The following is a 21,772-nucleotide window of genomic DNA, read 5'->3' on the forward strand; positions in this document are numbered from 1 at the left end:
AAGGCTAAATTTGAGAGATTCCGTATCACTTAAAGTTTGTTTAGGCCTCGTCAACTACTTTAGTTATGAAGTCATTTGTCTTTAACTGTGGGAAATCTGATTTTTTTTTTTTTTTTTGAGATGGGGTCTTGTTCCTTCACCCAGGCTAGAGTATAGTGGCTTTATCATAGCTCACTGCAGTCTTGAAGCCCTGGACTCAAGCGATTGAGACTAGCTAGGACTGCAGGTGTGCGCGACCATACCCAGCTAATTTTTAAATTTTTTGTAGAGACGGAGTCTTGCTATGTTGCCCAGGCTGGTGGATGTTTATTTTTGTATTTTTTAAAAGCTACCAGTTAGAAATAGGTTTTTGTAACTTTATTGCATTTTTTAAAATAATCTTTTCAGATTATCACAATTGTTAGTTTGTTGGTAAGGTAGAAAAAAGTTTAAGCATGTTAGGGACTTTCTGGTTTCCTTAAGTGATGAGGGTTTATTTTGTAAGTACTGAAGGATGTGAGGAAACACTGGAAGCAGTCTTAATAGTCATACATTCAGGAAATGAAGAATGGAATGTCATTCAGGATATAACAGCAGCTTTACTTGTCTTCTATTCTTGAGACTCAGCTAACTTTCACTGTCCCTCTGTGTTCACTTTTCCTTATGTAGTATTTTATATTTGCCTCTGTACCCCAGTTTTAGAACCAGGCTTAGAGTTCCTGCTGCTCAGAGGTATTGTGAATGTTGCAGATCTAGTCATAGAGCTAGCAGGTAGCTTGGTTTCTTTCTTGGTGTTGAAGTTGTGCTGTATCCTGCAGCCCCCCTAGAGTAATTTCCTATAAGCCATAGCCCCAGGTAAAATTGGCAAATTGTTTTCAGCCTTCTTTATAAGTAAGGTGGCCCTACCCCTGCCCTAGCTCTGATAGGTTCTCTGTCTTATATAGAGCACTTTTAGTCTCTGTTCCCCAAAGAAACCAATTCTCAGCTGCCACTGCCTGCTTGTGGATCAGGAGTCCAGTAGGCTGATAGCTTCAACCCTGCCTACCACTTTGCATTTGTATTCCTTATCACTGCCTGAGAGATATTTATATTACTTTTAAGCCAGCTATGCATTATTTATATTTGATGCATCTATATTATATTAAATATAAATAATATATATAATTGTTATTTGGGCGAATTTACTGTACCGTTTTGACATGAAGCCTCTTTAATCTTTCAAAGCCAGTTTTTCACTTTAAAATTAGAATTGCAGCCCCTGTCTCTTAGTGTTTCTTTGTATTGATGACATGAGATTATACACACACATATATATATAAATTTTTAGAAGAATTCTGCCTAACATATAGTAGGTGCTATATATATTATAGCTATTATATTTTCAAGTGAATCCTGTAATTCTTGTTGGTGTTTAGATAGTTAGCTATACAGGGATCCCAAAACAGTTGTCAATCAATATTCAAAATTTCTGCAAAGGTGTCTAGGAATTATGGCATGGTTTGAGGCATTTGAGTGAGACATTTAAATTCATTTTTAATCTATATCCTAGTAACCTTGAAGTGGAAATTGGAGAGTTTTTAAAAATTTGTTTATGGAGAGACAGGGTCTTGCTCTGTCACCGAGGCTGGAGTGCAGTGGCGCAATCATAATTGACTGTAGCCTCTAACTGTTGGGCTCAAGCGATCCTCCTACTTCAGCCTTCCGAATAGCTAGGACTCCAGGCACATGCCACCACATCCAGCTAATTTTTCTTGTCTTTTGTGCAGACACGGTCTCATTATGTTGCCCAGAGTGGCCTTGAACTCCTAGCCTCAAGTGATCCTTCTGCCTCAGTCTCCTAAAGTGCTGGGACCACTGTGCCTGGCCATTGAACGATTGAATTAAAGTTTTTTAATAATGAATTGCAAATTTGTTCAATATAATACAGTGTTAGAGTGCTTTATTCTTTGTACTTAGTAACTCTTTAGAAATACTCAGGTAATTGATATTCCTTTAAGCTCTATTGCATATACTTTCCATTAGCTACTAATCAAAGAAGTCAGTTTAATATGGGTAGATGTCATAGAAACATCATTATGGAAGTTGTAGCAGAATAAATTTTAAGTTGGGGGAAAAAAGAATATAACAGTGTACACACTGGAGGAAATAAGGTGGTGCTTGGGGTAGGGGTGTTGGCTTAGGCAACTGTAGTTCTGACAGAGATAAAGATCCTCTGGGGGAAAGAGGAACAGAAAGGAGTGATAAAATATTACAGGATGAACTTCCAGCTTCTGTGTGTAGATTATGACTAATATGTTTGCATATCATAACTCCTAAAGTCCTCATTCTAGTTAAACTTTACTCATGAACTCAGAAGCATACTTTTTTTTTGAAGAAAGTTTTCCTTTAAAAATCAGAAATGTTGGCCAGACGTGGTGGCTCACGCCTGTAATCCTAGCACTCTGGGAGGCTGAGGCGGGAGGATCGCTCAGGGTCAGGAGTTTGAGACCAGCCTGAGCAAGAGCGAGACTCCGTCTCTACTAAAAATAGAAAGAAATGATCTGGACAGCTAAAATTATATGTATAGAAAAAACTTAGCCAGGCGTGGTGGCACATGCCTGCAGTCCCAGCTACTTGGGAAGCTGAGGCAGAAGGATTGCTTGAGCCCAGGAGTTTGAGGTTGCTGTTAGTTAGGCTGATGCCACGGCACTCTAGCCCGGGCAACAGAGTGAGATTCTGTCTCAAAAAAAAAAAAAAAAAAAAAAAATCAGAAATGTCAATTAAATTATTCTTTCTTTCTGGATTTTTGGGTTTGAATTAGTGGAGAGATGAGTCTTGTAGAGCATTGTCTACTACTATTTTTTTAGGAAAGCCTGAGTATATTATTGTGCCCTTTAGAGATGTGTCCATGAAGATTGTGCTTTCTGATAAATAATCCTACTTCCTTATTTCTTCAGCTGAAACAATAAGACATACTGCTTCCTTTTTCCTCTTACATCAAGCCTTGAGTATGCCTTTGTTTTTATTTTTGTCTTATATTGTAGGCTGCTGTATGCATATAGGTGTTAGAAACCATGATAGTGTTTTATTGAGAAAGAAGCATGGCACAATACTATTTAGAATTTGAAGGTAATCTATCAGTCATGCATAATAACTGTTTCAATGTGCAATCCCATAATGTATTCATTCTCAGGTAAAGGTGAACATCAGGTAAATGTTTCTTTCTTTTTTCTTTTTTTTTGAGACAGAGTCTTGCTCTGTTGCCCAGGCTAGAGTGCCGTGGCATCAGCCTAGCTCACAGCAACCTCAAACTCCTGGGCTCAAGCAAACCTTCTGCCTCAGCCTCCCCAGTAGCTGTGACTACAGGCACGTGCCACCATGCCCAGCTAATGTTTTCTGTATATTTTTAGCTGTCCAGATCATTTCTTTCTATTTTTAGTAGAGACGGAGTCTCGCTCTTGCTCAGGCTGTTCTTGAACTCCTGACCTCAAGCGATCCTCCTGCCTCGGCCTCCCAGAGTGCTAGGATTACAGGCATGAGCCACTGTGCCTGGCCCAGGTAAATGTTTCTGAGAGGACCAATAGAAGTGATTACATTAGAGGCACTTTGGTTAAGCCAAGATTTCATTTTATTTTTTTATTTAGTTTAGTTTATGACGGATTCTCGCTCTGTCACCTGGGCTAGAGTGCCATGGTGTCAGCCTAGCTCATAGCAACCTCAAACTCCTGGGCTCAAGTGATCCTCCTGCCTCAGCCTCCCGAGTAGCTGGGACTACAGGTGCGCTCCACCACACCTGGCTAATTTTTCTATTTTTAGTAGAGACAGGATTTCACTCTTGCTCAGGCTTGTCTGGAACTCCTGACCTCAAGCGATCCTCCCGCCTCAGCCTCCCAGAGTGCTAGGATTACAGGTGTGAGCCACTGCATCTGGCCAAGCCAAATTTTATAAAGTTTTCTTTTTTGAGACAAGGGGCTTGTTCTGTCACCCAGTCTAGAGTGCAGTGGCAATCATAAGTCACTGTAACCTCAAACTCTTGGGCTAAAGTGATCCTCCCACTTTAGCCTCCTGAGTAGTTGGGACTACAGATGTGCCCAGCTAATTTTTTTTTTTTTTTTTTTTTGAGACAGAGTCTCACTCTGTTGCCTGGGCTAGAGTGCCGTGGCATCAGCGTAGCTCATAGCAACCTCCAACTCCTGGGCTCCAGCAGTCCTCCTGCTTCAGCCTCCTGAGTAGCTGGGACTACAGGCATGTGCCACCATGCCCAGCTAATTTTTTATATATAGATTTTTAGCTGTCCAAATCATTTCTTTCTATTTTTGGTAGAGATGGGGTCTCACTCTTGCTCAGACTGGTCTCGAACTCCTGACCTTGAGCGATCCACCCGCCTTGGCCTCCCAGAGTGCTAGGATTACAGGCGTGAACCACCGCGCCCGGCCGGATCTCATTCTTAATGGGGACAGTACTGCTGCTATGACGTGTTTGGACGTTTGAGAATACACTTGTGGTTGCCACGATGATTAGAGTGGGGTGGGTGCAGCTTTGTGGCATTCAATGAGCAAGAGCCAAGAATGCCAGATATCCCACAAGGTATGAGACAGTTCTGCATGATTTTTTAACATTTCTCCAAACCTTGTAGGTCAAAAAGCTGTTTATACTTATCCTAATTCTGTTTTACATTTAAATGCAAAGTGGTTTTTTTTTTCATGGTTTTAGTAGACACTGGATTTCCCAGGAATGCAACTACTGAGTAAACCTAAAGCAAGTTGTACTTTGTTTTGTTCAGAACTTTACTAAGAGTTGTTCACTGTTTTGGAAAATCCTATCTATTACAGTGGCATTGCCCCTTGTGGTATCCGATTTGTCTGTTCAACTTAATTTGTCTCAGTCTACACATTTGTAGCTGTCACATGCATGGTGATTTGGTATATAGGTGTAAGTGTCTATTTCCTTAATACGAATTCTAGGATAGTTATACCTGAGCATTTGCATATTAAAATATTTTATTAAAAGTTACTTTCTGGCCGGGCTCGGTGGCTCACACCTGTAATCCTAGTACTCTGGGAGGCCGAGGCGGGTGGATCGCTCAAGGTCAGGAGTTCGAGACCAGCCTGAGCAACAGTGAGACCCCGTCTCTACTAAAAATAGAAAGAAATTATCTGGCCAACTAAAATATATATAGAAAAAATTAGCCGGACATAGTGGCACATTCCTGTAGTCCCAGCTACTCGGGAGGCTGAGGCAGTAGGATCGCTTAAGCCCAGGAGTTTGAGGTTGCTGTGAGCTAGGCTGACGCCACAGCACTCACTCTAGCCAGGGCAACAAAAGCGACACTCTGTATAAAAAAAAAAAAAAAAAAAGTTACTTTTCTTTTCTTTCTCTGATACTAGGTATTATTAATTTTTAAAAACTGAGGATAGATGGGTTTTCTACTTGTAGTTTATTTCAGGTTTATGCCCTTGAAAGAAAATTAAACTTGTTTTAGTAAGTACTGTAGTTTGGATGTTTGTCCTCCCATAAACCTCATGTTGAAATTTGAACCCCAGTGTTGGAGGTGGGGCCTAATGGGAGGTGTTTGGGTCATGGAGGCAGATTCGTCATGAATGGTTTGGTGCCATTCTTGAAGTAGTGAGTGAATTCTCAGTGTATTAGTTCCTGTGAGTGCTCGTTGTTAAAAAGAGCCTGGCATGTCCCTTCCCTCTCTTGCCTCCTTTCTCACCACGTGATGTCTGTACACACTGGCTTCCCTTCGTCTTCTGTTGTGAATGGAAGCAGCCTGAAGCCCTCACTAGAAGCAGATGCTGGTGCCACACTTGTATAGCTTGCAGAACCATAAGGCAAATAAACCTCTTTTCTTTATAAATTACTCAGCATTAGATATTCCTTTATAGCAACACAAATGGACTAAAACAGTGGGGTTTCAAGAAGGAGGCTATATTTATACGAAAGTTCATGTTGCCTTTTCAGGAAGAGATAGGAGATCCATGTTGACCTATGTTATAGATGTCTATTCTCCCTCCCTTCTTCTTCCATTTCCTTTCCCTCCCTCTCTTCCTCCTCTCCCTTTCCGTCCTGTTTTCCCTTGCTGTTATGAAGTTTTTGATGCATAGAAAAGAATATTGTACTTCATATGTAAGTAAAGAAGCATATAATAAAACCAATACCTGTGAACCTGCCACTCAGCTTAAGAAATAGAACATTATCCATATGGTTGGTATATTTTTCCTGATTTCCATTCAGCTGTCTGTTCACCAGAGGTAAATCTATTCAGAATTTTGTTTTGGTTTTGTTTATCATTCCTTCCTTTTCTTTCAAGGTTACCACATTTGTATGTGTTTCAACACTACATTATTTAGTTTTGTTGTTTTTTTTTAAACTATAAAAATGGAACCATGTTCTGTCTCTCTCTATATAATATGTATGCTTATTTGCTTTGTTCTAATCAACATTATGTTTTTAAGATTTATCCATATTGATGTGTGTAACTGTGGTTCATTTTCTCAGATATTTGTATTAATTTTATGACTACTTTATACTTTATCCCTTCTCCTAAAGATGGATGTTTATTTTTTCCCATTTTGTTGCTGTTACAAACATATTCTTGCTTATGTGTTCAGGTACACACGTACAAGAGTTTCTCTATAACAATGAATTTTAAACATTTTTGATGGTGATTTCCCAGTCTACACACAGACAGCTAAAAGAAAAATGTGAATCAGTATTCACCCATGTACATGTGATGCACTCATCTTTTCAATTCTGGTTCTCTCTAAATGCCGATTATGATCTTTTTTTTTTTTTTTGAGACAGAGTCTCGCTTTGTTGCCCAGGCTAGAATGAGTGCCGTGGCGTCAGCCTAGCTCACAGCCTTCTGGGCTTAAGCGATCCTACTGCCTCAGCCTCCCGAGTAGCTGGGACTACAGGCATGTGCCACTATGCCCGGCTAATTTTTTTTTTCTATATAGATTTTTAGTTGCCCATATAATTTCTTTCTATTTTTAGTAGGGACGGGGTCTCGCTCTTGCTCAGGCTGGTCTCGAACTCCTGACCTTGAGCAATCCACCCACCTCGGCCTCCTAGAGTGCTAGGATTACAGGCGTGAGCCACCGCGCCCGGCCGGGATTATGATCTTCTAAATGATTTCAAAGTTCATTTTCACAGTTGAAGATAACTGTCTTGGTTTCCTTTGGAGAGTGAGTATATTGACCTGGGTTTCCTCTGGTTATAGATTGTGTTAGAGGACAGCATCTCTTGGGGTGAGTACCTGGCTAAGCAGGAGCACTGATCCCACACCTGGAAACATCTGGTTCTTGAGATCAATAAAGTTTCAACCAGGACTAAATTTGGATTCTGCTTGAGTACATCCTGTTGCTTCATTGAGTGAATTCCTAGGTGTGCCCTAACTGTATACTTTGAGTTATGTCAGAGTCACACAATTCTCTGAGGATGTTAAGGAGCAGGATGAGATTGATTCGGGCTTTCAGTTCTTGTGTTTAGTTTGATCTCAGACTTAGCTCCCCTTTTGGCCATAAACTGTGTATTCTCTAAGGCTCAAATCTCAATAGTTTATTCAGTTTTCTCTTGACTTTCTGATGTAAGTATTCAGATATATCCTGTAACTTCACTTTTTCAATTCTTCTTCCTCATACTAGATAACTTGAAATTTTTGCTGAAGAGAAGAAAATTTACATAGGAATTTATTTGACTTTAATCTTAAGTCATTGTATCCTCTTTTTTTTTTTTTTGAGGCAGAGTCTTGCTTTGTTGCCCAGGCTAGAATGAGTGCCCTGGCGTCACCCTAGCTCACAGCAACCTCAGACTCCTCGGCTTAAGTGATCCTACTGCCTCAGCCTCCCGAGAAGCTGGGACTACAGACATGTGCCACTATGCCCAGCTGATTTTTTTCTATATAGATTTTTAGTTGGCCATATAATTTCTTTCTATTTTTAGTAGAGACAGGGTCTCGCTCTTGCTCAGGCTGGTCTCGAATTCCTGACCTTGAGCGATCCACCCACCTCGGCCTCCCAGAGTGCTAGGATTACAGGCGTGAGCCACCGCGCCCGGCCTAATCTTAAGTCATTGTAAATTTAGGTATAGAAGCTATACATTTTAACCCTCATGCAGGGTTTAATTATTAGTATACAAACAACTTACATAGCTGTGCTTTCAACTTCAAGGGAGAATATTTACACTTGGTACTATTTTTGTTGGGGTGCTGAATAATGGGGACTAGGAACAGGAATAATCAAGGTAATGTTTTATTTTTAAAAACTCTCATTTTTAATCAACGTAGGACTCAAAAATAATAAACAAAATGTTCATCCCAGTCTAGAAGTTGTGATATGATTTGCCCTATTTTGTTTTTTATTGTGGTAAAGTAGATATAACATAAAAGTTACCATTTTAACTATTTTTAAGTGCATAGTTCAGCAGCATTCAGTACATTTCACATTATTTTGCAGCCATCACTACCGTACATCTCCAGAACGTTATCTTTACAAATTGAAACTCTGTACCTATTAAACAATAACTACCCTTTCCCCCCTCCTCCCCAGCCCATGAAAACACATTCTCTTTTTTGTCTGTGATTCTAACTACTCTGGATATCTCATATACATGGAATTGTACAATATTTGTCCTTTTGTGTCTGGCTTATTTCACTTAGCATAATGCCTTCAAAGTTCATGCATGTTGTAGCCAGTTTCAGAATTTCATTCTTTTTAAAGGCTAATATTCCATTGTATGTATATACTACATTTTGTTTAGCTATTCATCTGTCAATGAAACACTTGGGTGGTTTTCATATTTTGGTTATTATGAATAATGCTGCCTTAAACATTGGTGTACTCTTTTTTTTTTTACTTTTTTATGTTATAAATGTATTTTTAGTCAATAATTGTAGATCTAATTTCATCATTTTTAGTGGCTGTATAGGATTTCAATGAATGGATAAGCCATGGTTTGTAGACATTTTTCTTGCTAACAGTTTTTGCTATTATAAATAATACTGTGATTCATTTATCCATCATATATTTATTGATCACCTACTATGTACCAGCTATATTTAGTGGCTCCTCTATACATACATATTTGCAGTCTTATTTATTTAGGTTAAATTTTCTAGAAGTGGAACTATTGGGTCAAAGGATGGGCATATTTTGAGGTGTGATTTTTTTTTTTTTTCTAAAAAGCTTTTATACTGATAAACCATTATTGGATACAGACCCAATAATAACAAGTAGGAGTGCCAGGTTCCCCACACCTTATACAACATTAGACTTTACTGATCTTTTTAGTATTTGTCAGTTTGATATATTTATTTGCATCTCTTTGGTTACGAGTGAAGTTGAACATCTTGTGTTTTTGATTTTATTTCTTCCTTTGTCAGTGGCATGTTCGTGTATTTCTGCCCATTCCTTTTTCTTAACACTTAGTAAGAGCTCTTTATACATTAAGGATATTAAATCTTTGTTTTATGTTTTAAATATTCTCCCAATATGTCATTTGTTTCTTAAGTTTTTTCATAATGCCTTTGTAATGTGATGTTTTACATTTTTATAGTCAAATTTATTAATCTTTTTCATTCGGGAAAACGAGGTGTATAAGGTAGGTAAAGAATCAAAACTCTTTTTTTTTTCTTTTTTTGGAGACAGAATCTGGTTTTTTTGCTCTGTTGCCCAGGTGAGAGTGCAATGGTGTCGTCATAGCTTGCTGCAATCTCAAATTCCTGGGCTCAAGCAGGAATCTTCCTACCTCAGCTTCCCAAGTAGCTGGGACTACAGGTGACAGCCACCACTCCCGGCTAAGTTCTATGCTGCTTAGGCTGGTCTGGAACCCCTGGCCTTAAGCAATCCTCCTACCTCAGCTTTCCTAAGTGCTGGGATTACAGGCGTGAGCCCCTATGCCTGGCCTTAACCAATTTTTTAAGTGAAAATCTTCATAGAGATTGATGAAAATTCTTTTAAACCAATATTTACCATAGAAAACAAAGTACATATATTCAACCTAATTTGCTTTTTATTGATCTCTAAGGGTTAGGGATGTTATTTCCTTGTTCCTTGTTAATTTATGGTAATATGGTAGATTGGAGAACTGATACACTAACACCATGAGATAGTCGAGAATATGCGTGCTCTGGAAATTTCTTGCATTATGTGTCTTAATTAGAGGTTATTGAAGTAGTTGCTGCTTCAATTGGTATTTCTGTGGTTATTAGCTGCCTTTGCCTTTTCTAGTCCCTAAACACATTCCTGAGAACCTTGTTACTCCTTTTCTGTTCTAATCTGTTCTCTCCTTTTCTCCATCTTGTTGCTATATCTGGTTAGTAGTGTGTCTTTTCTCCTTTTCTATGCTTTTATTCTTTTCTTTTCCTTTTGTTTCTTTCACCTGTTTTGACTTGAGCTAGGTAAGAATTGAAAACAGTTATTCTGATTTTGAAGAAGTTAATCATACCATATAATCTTTAATATTTATGTACACGTTCTTTTCAGCAGAGTACAGTTTAGGCTTCCTTAAGCTCTGAGTGCACGACTCTCTTGAACAGTTGAGTTTGCTAGCTGGATGATAGTGTATATGTGGAAGAAGTATTGTCATTTGGTCTGTGTGATAATGAAATAATGATATGATAAAAATGTAGTTAGCTTTATGAACTTAATAGTGAACCTGCCTTGTGACCTTGATCAACTCATTTAAAATAGCTTATCTTACATTTTGTAAATTTAGGTGATCTCATATTTTAGCTTCCGTTTCCCTAGATAGAATTTTACTTACATAGCAGATGGAAGAGCCAAAGATTTAACAGTTGGAGGACTCTCAGAGATCATCTGCTATCTGTTTTGTTCCCTCTACAAATATTTGCCTGGCACTGTTTTAGTCTTCAGGATACAGTGAAGTTCCTGGCTTCATAGAGTTTATGATCTTCTATGAAAAGAAAGTTGTGAAGACACTGTGTAATCTTACTTAAAAATTCCCTGGGCTGGGTGTGGTGGTTCACATCTATAATCCTAGCACTGTAGGAGGCCAAGGTGGGAATATCGCTTGAGGCCAGGAGTTCAAGACCAGTCTGGGCAACATAGGGAGACTTTACAAAAAAATAAGAAAATTAGCTGGACATGGTGGCCAGGAATTTGAGGTTGCAGTGAGCTATGATGACACCACTGCACTCTAACCCAGGCAATAGAGTGAGACTATTTCTCAAAAACAGTAAAATAAAATGAAGATTCCTGCTTTATTTTGGTGGGTCTTAATATACTCTAAAGAAAAAAGATCTGGTCCCTTATATGCCATTGGAAATGAGGTTCTTCATTGGAAATGAAAAACTATAAAGAAGGAGGAAGGGGACACTGAATGAGTAAACTAGCACAGTGCCTCTTAAAATTTTCTATGTGTATGAATCATCTGAGGATTTTGTTAAAATCCTGATTCTGATTCAGTAGGTCTAGGGTAGCTGCAGTCCCCAACCTTTTACCGGTCTGTGGCCTGTTAGAGACTGGGCCACAGAGCTCTGCCATACCACCCCATCACCCCCATGGAAAAATTGTCTTCCATGAAACTTAGGAAGGGGCACGGGCGGTGCACAGCAAGAGGTGAGTGGCAGGGGAAGCTTCATCTGTGTTTACAGCTGCTCCCCTCCCCTTCCCATAGCTAGCATCACTGCCTGAGCTCCACCTTCCCCCCACCTCCAGCTGTGGGCAAATTGTCTTCCATGTAACCAGTCCCTGGTACCAAAAAGGTTGGGGACTGCTGTAAGGGCAGGACCAAGATTCTGCATTTCTAACAAGCTTACAGGTGATGCAATGCTAGTGGTCTGTGAACCACACTTTGAGTAGCAAGGAATTAGTATGTAATTAATAGAAAAGAAGTATATCCTGTTCTTATTTTGAAAGAGTTTTTTTGAGCCATGAAGCACTGGCTTGGCCTTGGTGAAGTGAAATTATTATATACGAAGGGGATATTAAGGAGGTGATCAACACCTTTTTTTTCCTTTGAGACAGAGTCTTGCTCTGTTGCCTGAGCTAGAGTGCTATAGCGTCAGCTTAGCTCATAGCAACCTCAAACGCCTGGGCTCAAGTGATCCTCCTGCCTCAGCCTCCCGAGTAGCTGGGACTACAGGTGTGCACCACTATGCCCGGCTAATTTTTTATATTATTAGTTGCCTGGTTAATTTCTTTCTACTTTTAGTAGAGATGGGGTGGGTGGGGGATCTTGCTCTTGCTCAGGCTGGTCTCGAATTCCTGACCTGAAGTGATCCTCCTGCCTCAGCCTCCCACAGTGCTAGGATTACAGGCATGGGCTATCATGCCCGGCTAACACCTGTTTTTTTACTAGCATCCAGAATTGAGGTTGGGTAGTGGATGGGTCTAAAACCTTTGAAAAGGTACTGGGGCTGGCAAGATAGATCTTGGAGGTGAAAGAGATGAAGATTTTCAGGTATGAGAAAAGTACATATCTAGTCAGATAAACAGAATTCGTAAGAATTAAGTGTTGACCAGTACGACTTAATTTATAATTGGGAAGGTTACCTCCACCCTGCCCTTTATGTTTAGTCTAACTGATACAGTGATTCTAGTAAAAAAGAAAGAATATGTGCTGTGGTCCCCACCTCACCCCCAACTAGATAATGTAATTTTTTCCATAGGCACATTCTGTGTGGAGTTTGTCACATTTCCTTGTTTTCCAGGTCTAAGTAAAGCTTAAATGTTGTGCTTAAATTGCTTTTCTCTGATCTCTTTCCCAAGTGGCAGTTATCTAGAGTGTAAGCAATCTGGTTGTTCATTTATCTTCATAAAATTAGCAAAAGACTCTTAATCTTGGAGGCGGTATAAAACGTCACAGTGGATATTGAACATTTATCCATAGGGGAAAATTTGGCAAACAAAATCTTTGAACCTACAGCCTTTTATTTAGTTGGGTTCTGTGAATTCACAGTGCCAGTGTTTCCAAGTATGTTTTTAGAAATTTAGATTTTTTTTCCTTTATGGTACTATTAATATTTTAGAAATAATCCCTTTTCATATTTCCTGTTTAATATAACAGCTAGCCTTCTCTAATCTCAAAACAGTGTGTGATTACTAACATCCATAATTTATTATGGCTCCTTAACTAATGTCATTAGAATATTGGTTTCCTTGAAAATATACTAGTTACAAGACAGTAAGGAGACTTAGTTTATCATGCTGTTATGGAGGCAGAGATGTGAAATGTAATCATGGAAGAATGTAAAGTATAATCATGGAAGAAATCTAAATGTTGCTTTAATTATATTGGCTCCTTCAGTGTTCATTTTGGTCAAATGCTTGTCGGTTGTTTTTGCTAGTGTGACAGTGTGGTTTCTTGCATATCTGAAAAGCATTTATAATACCTGTTACTTCTCTGTGTTTTGTTGGTATTTGGTTCTCTTTTAACACAACTGTTAAAACTGGAAGTTAAACATCAGAAGCATTAGTCTGTTCAAGAATCAGGCCAATGAAGAAATGAAGTGAAACACATTGTTGGCTAAAAATACATTTTGCAAATGACGTCTGTAATTGTTTTGTTAGAGCATCCAGAAAAAATGAAATACAGCTATTCTTATTCTATGTGGGTTGTTTTCATTTTTTTGTTTTTGTTTTGAGCCAGGGTCTTGCTCTGTTGCCCAGGCTGGAGTACAGTGGCGTGATCACAGCATGCTATAGTCTCGAACTCCTGGGCTCAAGCAATCCTCCTGTCTCAGTCTCTTAAGTAGCTTGGATTATGGACATGAACGACCATGCCTGGCTCAAACAAGTTTCTGATTCCTCCTAGTTTTTAACTAATTTTTCTTCTGAGACTGTATAAGCCTTTCTTGTATACTCTGAAAATTCAAGGTAGTAATACCTGGAATTAAGAGTAAGTGAAAAAGAAATTACAGATAAACCTAACATTGAGATAATTAAATTTAAAACAGTAAGATTCAGGTGTGACTACTTAATATTATAACACCACATTGGTTTCAGGACGGGGACTGTATCATATATTTGTGTTTGGCACATATAATAAGGACCTCTTTTTTTTTTAAAGAATCATTAAGAGCAAATATTCTCAGTTCTGGTAAAATCTGACATTTAAAAATAAAGTTATTTAGTTAAAAAATAAAAAAGCAAGCTCCAGAGTCAGGCAGCCTGATTTATTTTATTATTATTATTTTATTCTAGCCCCACCATTTAGTAATTTTGTGATCTTGGAAGTTACTTATCTGTGCCTCAATTTTCCTAGTTATTAAATGAAAATATTTATAGTCAAAATTAGATGGGATAATCCATAGAAGAGCTTTTGACAAATAATAAGTGCCTATTTAGTGTAAGCTGCTGCTTGTCTTATTCAGGAACACCACTATTGCATTGTCTATGGTGAATTTATCTTGCTTTTTTCCCCCCTCCCCCTTCCCTCCCTCCTTATTTTGCTTTTTGAAACAGGCATACATATTCAGATTTCAGTATGACAGATGTGGGTACTTAAAATACACACTTGAAATGATTTTGAATAAAAATCCTAAGGATTTTTACTTTCAGCTACTATAACTTTAATTCTTTAAAAAATAGAGAAACAATTCATTAATCCGTTCAATTATTTTTTCTTTCTTTCTTTTTTTTTTTTTTTTGAGACAGAGTCTCACTCTGTTGCTCGGGCTAGAGTGCCATGGCGTCAGCCTAGCTCACAGCAACCTCAAACTCCTGGGCTCAAACGATTCTCCTGCCTCAGCCTTCCGAGTAGCTGGGACTACAGGCATGCGCCACCATGCCCAACTAATTTTTATATATATATATATATTTTTTTTAGCTGTCCATATAATTTCTTTCTATTTCTAGTAGAGACAGGGTCTTGCTCTTGCTCAGGCTGGTCTCGAACTCCTTGAGCTCAAACAATCCGCCCGCCTCAGCCTCCCAGAGTGCTAGGATTACAGGCGTGAGCCACCGCGCCTGGCCCAGATACTAGAATTTCTAAAAAGAATTTTAGATTGCTGACATAGGGTTACAAGTTTTTTGTTTTCACTCTGTGGCATATTTAAAAAACTGCTGCTATCACATCATCTCATAAAAGAAACTGTTTTAGCATCAAAAGAGTAGGAAGGACATCTCACAGTAAGCACAATTGGTAACTTTACACACATTTTTTTGATCATGGCTGGCACTTGTTTAAGGATTATAATAATATTTCAGGAGCCACTATTTCATTCAACCCTCTCCTTTCAGAGATGACAAAATTGAGCCCAGAGATATCAAAGTTATTACAGCAAGGCAGAATGATAACCCAGAAGTTTAGAACCCAGGTATTTTGACTCTCAGCCCTAAATTTTGATTCTGTTCCCTCAATATCACATGATCAGACTTAGGCACAGAGAATTTATGACTTACCTAAGATCATACAGCTCTTAAAAAAGTAGAGCTGGAACCTGAATCTACCTTGTCCAGCTCTATTTTTAGAGAAACCTGTGCATTCACTTCCATGTATCTTTTTGTTTGTTTTTGAGACAGTCTCGCTCTGTTGCCCAGGCTAGAGTGCCATAGTGTTAGCATAGCTCACAGCAACCTTGAACTCCTCCTGGGCTCAAGTGATCCTCCTGCCTCAGCCTCCCGAGTAGCTGGGACTAGAGGCATGAGCTACCATGCCCAGCCACTTCCATATATCTTAATCAACTTTAGTCCTCACTCAACTACAGAGATGGAATTAATAAGCGATTGAAAGTTGTTCGTATTTAGGATTTTCTTTCCTTGAAAATTTCAGATTTGGAGCTTAAGCAGCTTCCAGGGAAGAGTGCCTGCTGCTGTTGCAACCCAAGATCTTGATACATATCCATAGATTGGAATATTGGTGGGCCAGCAGTCTTCAGAAACCTCACTTAGGACAGGTAAGTGAAAGAGATACCTGAGGCAATGCTAACTGCTAACAGTCTTTCTTTCTGTTTCTAGTAAATGCAAATAGTTGATTGCCTTTAAAAATATAATCCTTTATCCTGGTAAAAAAAACATTTGGAATCTTAGGTGGGTGGGGCAAAATATTTTCTTAATTGTAAAATATATGTCAATATATTGACAGTGGTCAAACTTAGAGTAATTAATTTTTTTTCTTTCTCTTGTCCAAACAGTATTTATGAGATTGTGTTACAGTTATCTATTGTTGTGTAACAAACTACCTCAAACTTAGAGGCTTAAAACATAAGTCATTTATTTTGCTCATGTATCTGCAATTTGAGCAAGGTTTACTTGGTGGGGATGCTTGCCTGTTAACATGTGGCATGAGGTGACATGGCTAGAAGGGTGAGGGTGACTCAGTGGCTCACGTGTTTGGTGGTTAATGTTGGCTGGAACCTCAGCCTGGGCTCTTGGCCAGAACACCTTCACGTGACTTCTCCTTGTGGCTGCTTGGCTTCCTCCCAGCACGGTGGCTGGATTCCAAGAGAGAGCATCCCAAGAGAGGAAGGTGAAGGTGCATAGCATATGTGACTTAGCTTTGGAAGTCACATAGTATTACTGTGCTCTATTCTATTGGTTGAGATATTAATAGTTATGAGGATCCACCCTGGTTCCAAAGAGGGGAATGGACATAGACCGCACTACTTGAAGGGAGTAGTGTCAACATCACATTGTAAGAAGAACATGTGGGATGGAATCTACTGTTCTGCCACAGTTTGTATTACTTTTAAGATAATATAAATAATGTGTGTAATATATGGAAAAGAGGAAAATTGCAAGAAATTATGGTGTACCAGTCCAGTAAGAATTTGATATGCTATTCTTTTCTTTCTTTCTTTTTTTTTTTTTTTGAGACAGAGTCTCACTCTGTTGCCCCAGCTAGAGTGCAGTAGTATCATCATAGCTCACTGCAACCTAAAACTCCTGGACTCAAGTGATCTTTCTGCTTCAGCCTCCCGGGTAATGGGGACTACAGGCCTGCACCACCACACCCAGCTAATTTTACTATTTTTTATAGAGACAGGGTCTCGCTGAGGCTGGTCTTGAACTCCTGAACTCAAGTGATCCTCCTGTCTTGGCCTCCCAGAGTGCTAGGATTACAGGCGTGAGCCACCGTGCCCAGGCCCTGAAGTCAGTATTGTAACCCAAGTCCTCCTATCCTAGTTTCCATGCTTCTTTCTGATTTGAACACTACTTCCTCCCTAGATGTTTTTCTCCTTGCTATAAGTTTGTCCTAGTAATCCTGTAGGATATTTTATTTGTAGTGATTTATTCCTTCTAGTATATATCCTACTTTTTGTATTTGTTTAATGCTGCAAGCTTGTTGAAGGTATGTTCCTGCTATTTTCCATATTTTGTTTGTATTGTGACTTATACAGAAAAAGTATCAAGCAAATATTTCTTGGATGAGTAAAAATGATTACTGATAAGAAAAGACTTCAGAAGTAGGAGTTTTTCAGTAGCTGTTGCTGTGTTTTAGTTCATGTTGAGCCATGGGTTCTCAAAACAGTTACCTGCCTGAAATTTGGCATCTATGTTAAGAAATAATGAATAAAATTTTTGGAAGTATAATAACCTTATTAAAACAATTATTTGCGTGGTTCTGAGGATTACATGAAAATACATCTAAAAGCTTTAGCACAGTGCTTGGAACATATAAGTGTTACTTTTTGTTGTTAACAGTAATATTGATAACCAACAGTGAGGTTTGATTTATTAACCAGTTTTCCTCCCGACTGTAGTTCAATGAAATTTAGAAATGTGTATATGTTCCAATTTGAGAAAAATCAGTACTTGAAAATCTGCATTTACTAAGAAATTAAAGTAGGGAATGGCTTTTCACTTTATCAAATATTTTTAAAATGTTTAACATTTTTCCCTGATTATAAAAACATACATAATTATTGTAAAAGTAATTATTTCCACGAGAGTAGGGATTTTTGTCCCCTTGTCAGAACTATATCCCCTTTACCTAGAATAGTGTTTAAATGCCAACTCTGTTGCTCACTGAGCACTGAGACCTTGGAAAGTGTACTTAAAATTCTAAGCCTCTGTTTCCTCATCCGTAAAATAGGGAGAACATAGAGCATATAGAACATAACAATTACCTTTATAGTTGTTAAGATTCAATGGGATAATGTGTGAAATCCTGGTACATTATTTGCTTGCTTAATTAAAATATATTTGAAAGACAATATAGGGTAGGTTAAAGTTTTTTAATATGTACTTTGTTACTCTTCTAACCCTTGATGTAATTTTTCTGCATCCAGAGATGATCACGATTTATATAATTCCTTGTTAGATTCAGAATTGTTAACTTTTTTTTGGAGCATTTAGAAACAGCTCCCCCAACCCATTGTTCTAAGGAAAGTCTTGCCTCACTATTTTTTTTAATGTGATGCCACAATACCTAGTATGAGATTGAGTCATTTTGTTTTGTTTTGTTTTTTAAAAGGGCATTAATTTGTTTTGAAAGGAACAGGCAAGGAAAGGCTTGAGGGCAGTCATGTGATATGCTAAGACTTCTATGCTATTAGAAATACTCTTGGAGTTGTTTCTTTATAAGGTTCTTTTAAAGCCTGCTGATAGTTTGACCCCAGGAATGCAGAAAGAAGGTTTTTGGGATTGAGCCATTTTGGGAGTTTAAGATTTTAATTCGTAAACAGAATAAATGATGCAGAAATCCTATGTAGAGCAAGCAGACAACTAGAGTTGAAGGAGCTGAAAAAGAACTTTCTCTAAGCGGTCCTACCAGTGATAACACTGGGTTCTCTTAATGATATTAATAATACCAACTGCTGTTTACTGTGCATTTATTTTGTACTAGATGCTATGTTAGGCCATTTATATATTTTCTTATTTAATCCTTATGAGGTAGGTGGTTTTACAAATGAAGAAACTGAAGTCAAGATTGGTTAAATGACTTTGAAGGCAAGAATGAGAATTGAAGTCTAAAGTTGTTTTATTCCAAAGGTTGAGTGTGTTCTTACTACTGCCCATAGTACTGTTTTGAGTATCTTTTAGTTGTAATAACTGTCTGTATTTTTTAGCCCAAGGGATAGATGTTAACTTGGACTTCTGAGAGAGCAGAAGGGAAGATGGATTTTTATAGTCATCTTATATGCTTGGGTTTTTGTTTCATTTTTTTCTCACTCTCTTGCCTTGGGTAGAGTGCAGTGGCATCATCGTAGCTCACTACAAACTCCAAATCCTAGCTTCAAGCAATTCTCCTGCCTCAGCATCCCGAGTAGCTGGGACTATAGGCACGCACCATCACGCCCAGCTAATTTTTTCTATTTTTAGTAGAGATGGGGTTCTTGCTCTTGCTCAGGTTGGTCTCGAACTCCTGAGCTCAAGCAATCCTCCCGCCTCGGCCTCCCAGAGTTTTAGGATTACAGGTGTGAGCCACCGTGCCTGGCCTGTATGCTTGTTGTATAGTATGGCATTGTTGTATATATATGAGAAAGTTTTAGGCAGACAATAATTGATAACATCACAGCTGTGTGTTTAAAGTTGAAGGCAATTATTTCAACTTCAGGTTAATCCCAGTATAAAGGATCAGTTTTAATTGTTTTATCCTAACAAGTTATATCTAAGTTTTCTTGTGTTATATTTGCCTGTAAAACACTATGGGAAACTAAATTTTGACATTATTCTTTTTCCCTTTTAAAGGAAACTTTGTATATGAAAAAAGGGACTAAGAGATTATCCTCTTTATTTACTTTAGTTACTTCCTTTTTTGGGAAAAATGACTTATTTGTATAGATTTTAACTCATAACATAATTAATAAGCACAGAAAATGACTGAAAATTTTGATGTAGCTCTAAGTTCTTTTTTTTTTCTTTCTTTAAAGAGATGAGGTCTCACTCTGTTACTCAGGCTGGAGTGCAGTGGCGAAATCTTAGCTCACTATATTATTGTAACCTTGACCTCCTGGGCTCAAGTGATTCTCCTGCCTCAGCCTCCAGAGTAGCTGGGACTAGACTACAGATGTGTGCCACTACACTTGGCTTTTTTTTTTTTTTTGGTGTTACTAGAAACAGGGTATTGCATAGGATGGTCTTGATCTACTGGCCTCAAGTGATCCTCTTTCCTCCCAGAGCACTGGGATTATAGGTATGAGCCAATGTACCCAGTTCCCTAAGTTAGTTTTTTATTGCACTTTGTTTTAAAGATCTTTTAATAGTTAAAGTTCAGTTCAACATATTCGTATTAACCAACTTAGTGTAAGATATTGAGGTAGATAAGAGATGAGAGCCAAATGTCACACTCTTAAAGAATTTTAAATCCAACAGGGGGAATTGAATTTGTAAATAACTAATTATAGAAAAAAGGCAGTGTATTAATTGTGGTACTTCTTGAATTCATAGGTGAGAAATGTTCTGTCTGACTTTTTTCATAAACAAGGGTATGGTGTTTGAGCTGTGTCCTGAAGATTAGGTAGTAGTCTAAAAAGAGGTCATTCTATGTAGAGTGGTTGGTTAAAGATGAGGAAGAATGGTAGGTGTCCCCTTGTTCATTAGAGGTATGAATGGTTTCTGAATTCTTTTCATTCCTTCTTTTCTTTTTTTAAGACTGGACGTATTTAAGTAGTTTTGTTTTTTTTGTTTTTTACAATTAATATAGGAAGAGAGGTGGGAGAGGGGAGGGAATATTTTAATTTGAAGGGCATCAAAAAATTTTCCACAAGTTTTATTTTGGTTATTGTATTTTTCAATTCTAAAATTTGTTTGGCTTTTCTTTATGTCTCCTATTTCTTGGCTGGTAATTTCTATTTTAATATTTATTTTAAGACCGGGCACGGTGGCTCACGCCTGTAATCCTAGCACTCTGGGAGGCCAAGGCGGGAGGATCACTTGAGGTCACAAGTTTGAGGCCAGCCTGAACAAGAGCAAGACTCCTATCCCTACTAAAAAAAAAAAAAAATTATTTTAAGAGTGTTTGTTGTTCATTTGAGCATTTTTACAGTAGCTGCTTCAAAGTACTTGTCAGATAATTCCAATATCTATGTCCATTTCTTCATTGGTGTAATATTTTCCCACAAATTAAGATTTTTGTGGTTCTTCTTGTACCAAGTAATTTTGGTTTGTATCCTAGACATTTTAAGTATTATGCAATGAGATTCTGTGTTTTCTCTATATTCTATGAAGAATGTTGATATTTTTATTTTAACTTTCTGTGGGTTGTGGTTCTATGTAAATTCAGCGTTCAGAGCTTTGGCAGTGCTGTTCAGATCTGTTCCACAAGTGTTCCACCCAGTGGTCAGTCTGCAATGTGGGTGGAGGACTACTTATCTCAGTTTTTGAAGTTTATGTTATGCTAATTAGTATCAGATCCATACCTACACAGATTGAGGGTGAGCCCAGGAGTTCATAAACAACTTTATAGGGTCACTTTCTGAGAGAGACAGAGAGAGAAGAGGGAAGTAGAGAAAGAAAAAAAAAAGAAAGATTGATTGATTCTCTTCCCTTCCCTTCCCTCAGAATTTTTGCTCCTGGAGGCTTTTCATCCCCAAATTCTCTTGCTGTTACTATTGCCCCCATCATGGATGCAGTGGATTGGGATTTGAGAGTATGGAGAGAAAGGAAAGTAAAAAAATACCCAAGGGACTTGCTTTGCTTTGTCTGAGCTTTAGGAGTTCCCTTTTCTGGCCTTGAGCCAGAGCTAGAGGGTCCTGTTTCTCTCTCTGCCTGCATCATAGTACTCACTTCTGGGCTTTGGGTTATGTTGAGTTTTGGCTGGGGGATGCTAGAGGGGAAAAAAATGGTAAACTCAGAGCTGGTTTGGGGATACTTGGAATTCTTGTGTTCTTCCTGGATCCATTTGTGATATTTACATTTTAGAGCTTCAAATAACTGTTCATGCATTCTGTCCCAGTTTAGTTCAG

The 21,772-nt window shown here is 38.3% G+C and overlaps 1 protein-coding gene across 4 annotated transcripts in view; it reads left to right on the plus strand.

The window, feature by feature from the left end:
• Positions 1 to 21,772, plus strand: part of NUMB (NUMB endocytic adaptor protein) — a 171,534-nt gene that overhangs the window by 27,409 nt on the left and 122,353 nt on the right. For all 4 annotated transcript variants that reach the window (XM_045564261.1, XM_045564306.1, XM_045564272.1 and 1 more), the window contains exon 2: positions 15,697 to 15,820. The gene's annotated coding sequence lies outside the window, so the exon portion shown is untranslated. The remainder of the gene's footprint in view (positions 1 to 15,696; positions 15,821 to 21,772) is intronic.

This window comes from Lemur catta, chromosome 1 (genome assembly GCF_020740605.2).
Source record: "Lemur catta isolate mLemCat1 chromosome 1, mLemCat1.pri, whole genome shotgun sequence".
Taxonomy (NCBI): domain Eukaryota; kingdom Metazoa; phylum Chordata; class Mammalia; order Primates; family Lemuridae; genus Lemur; species Lemur catta.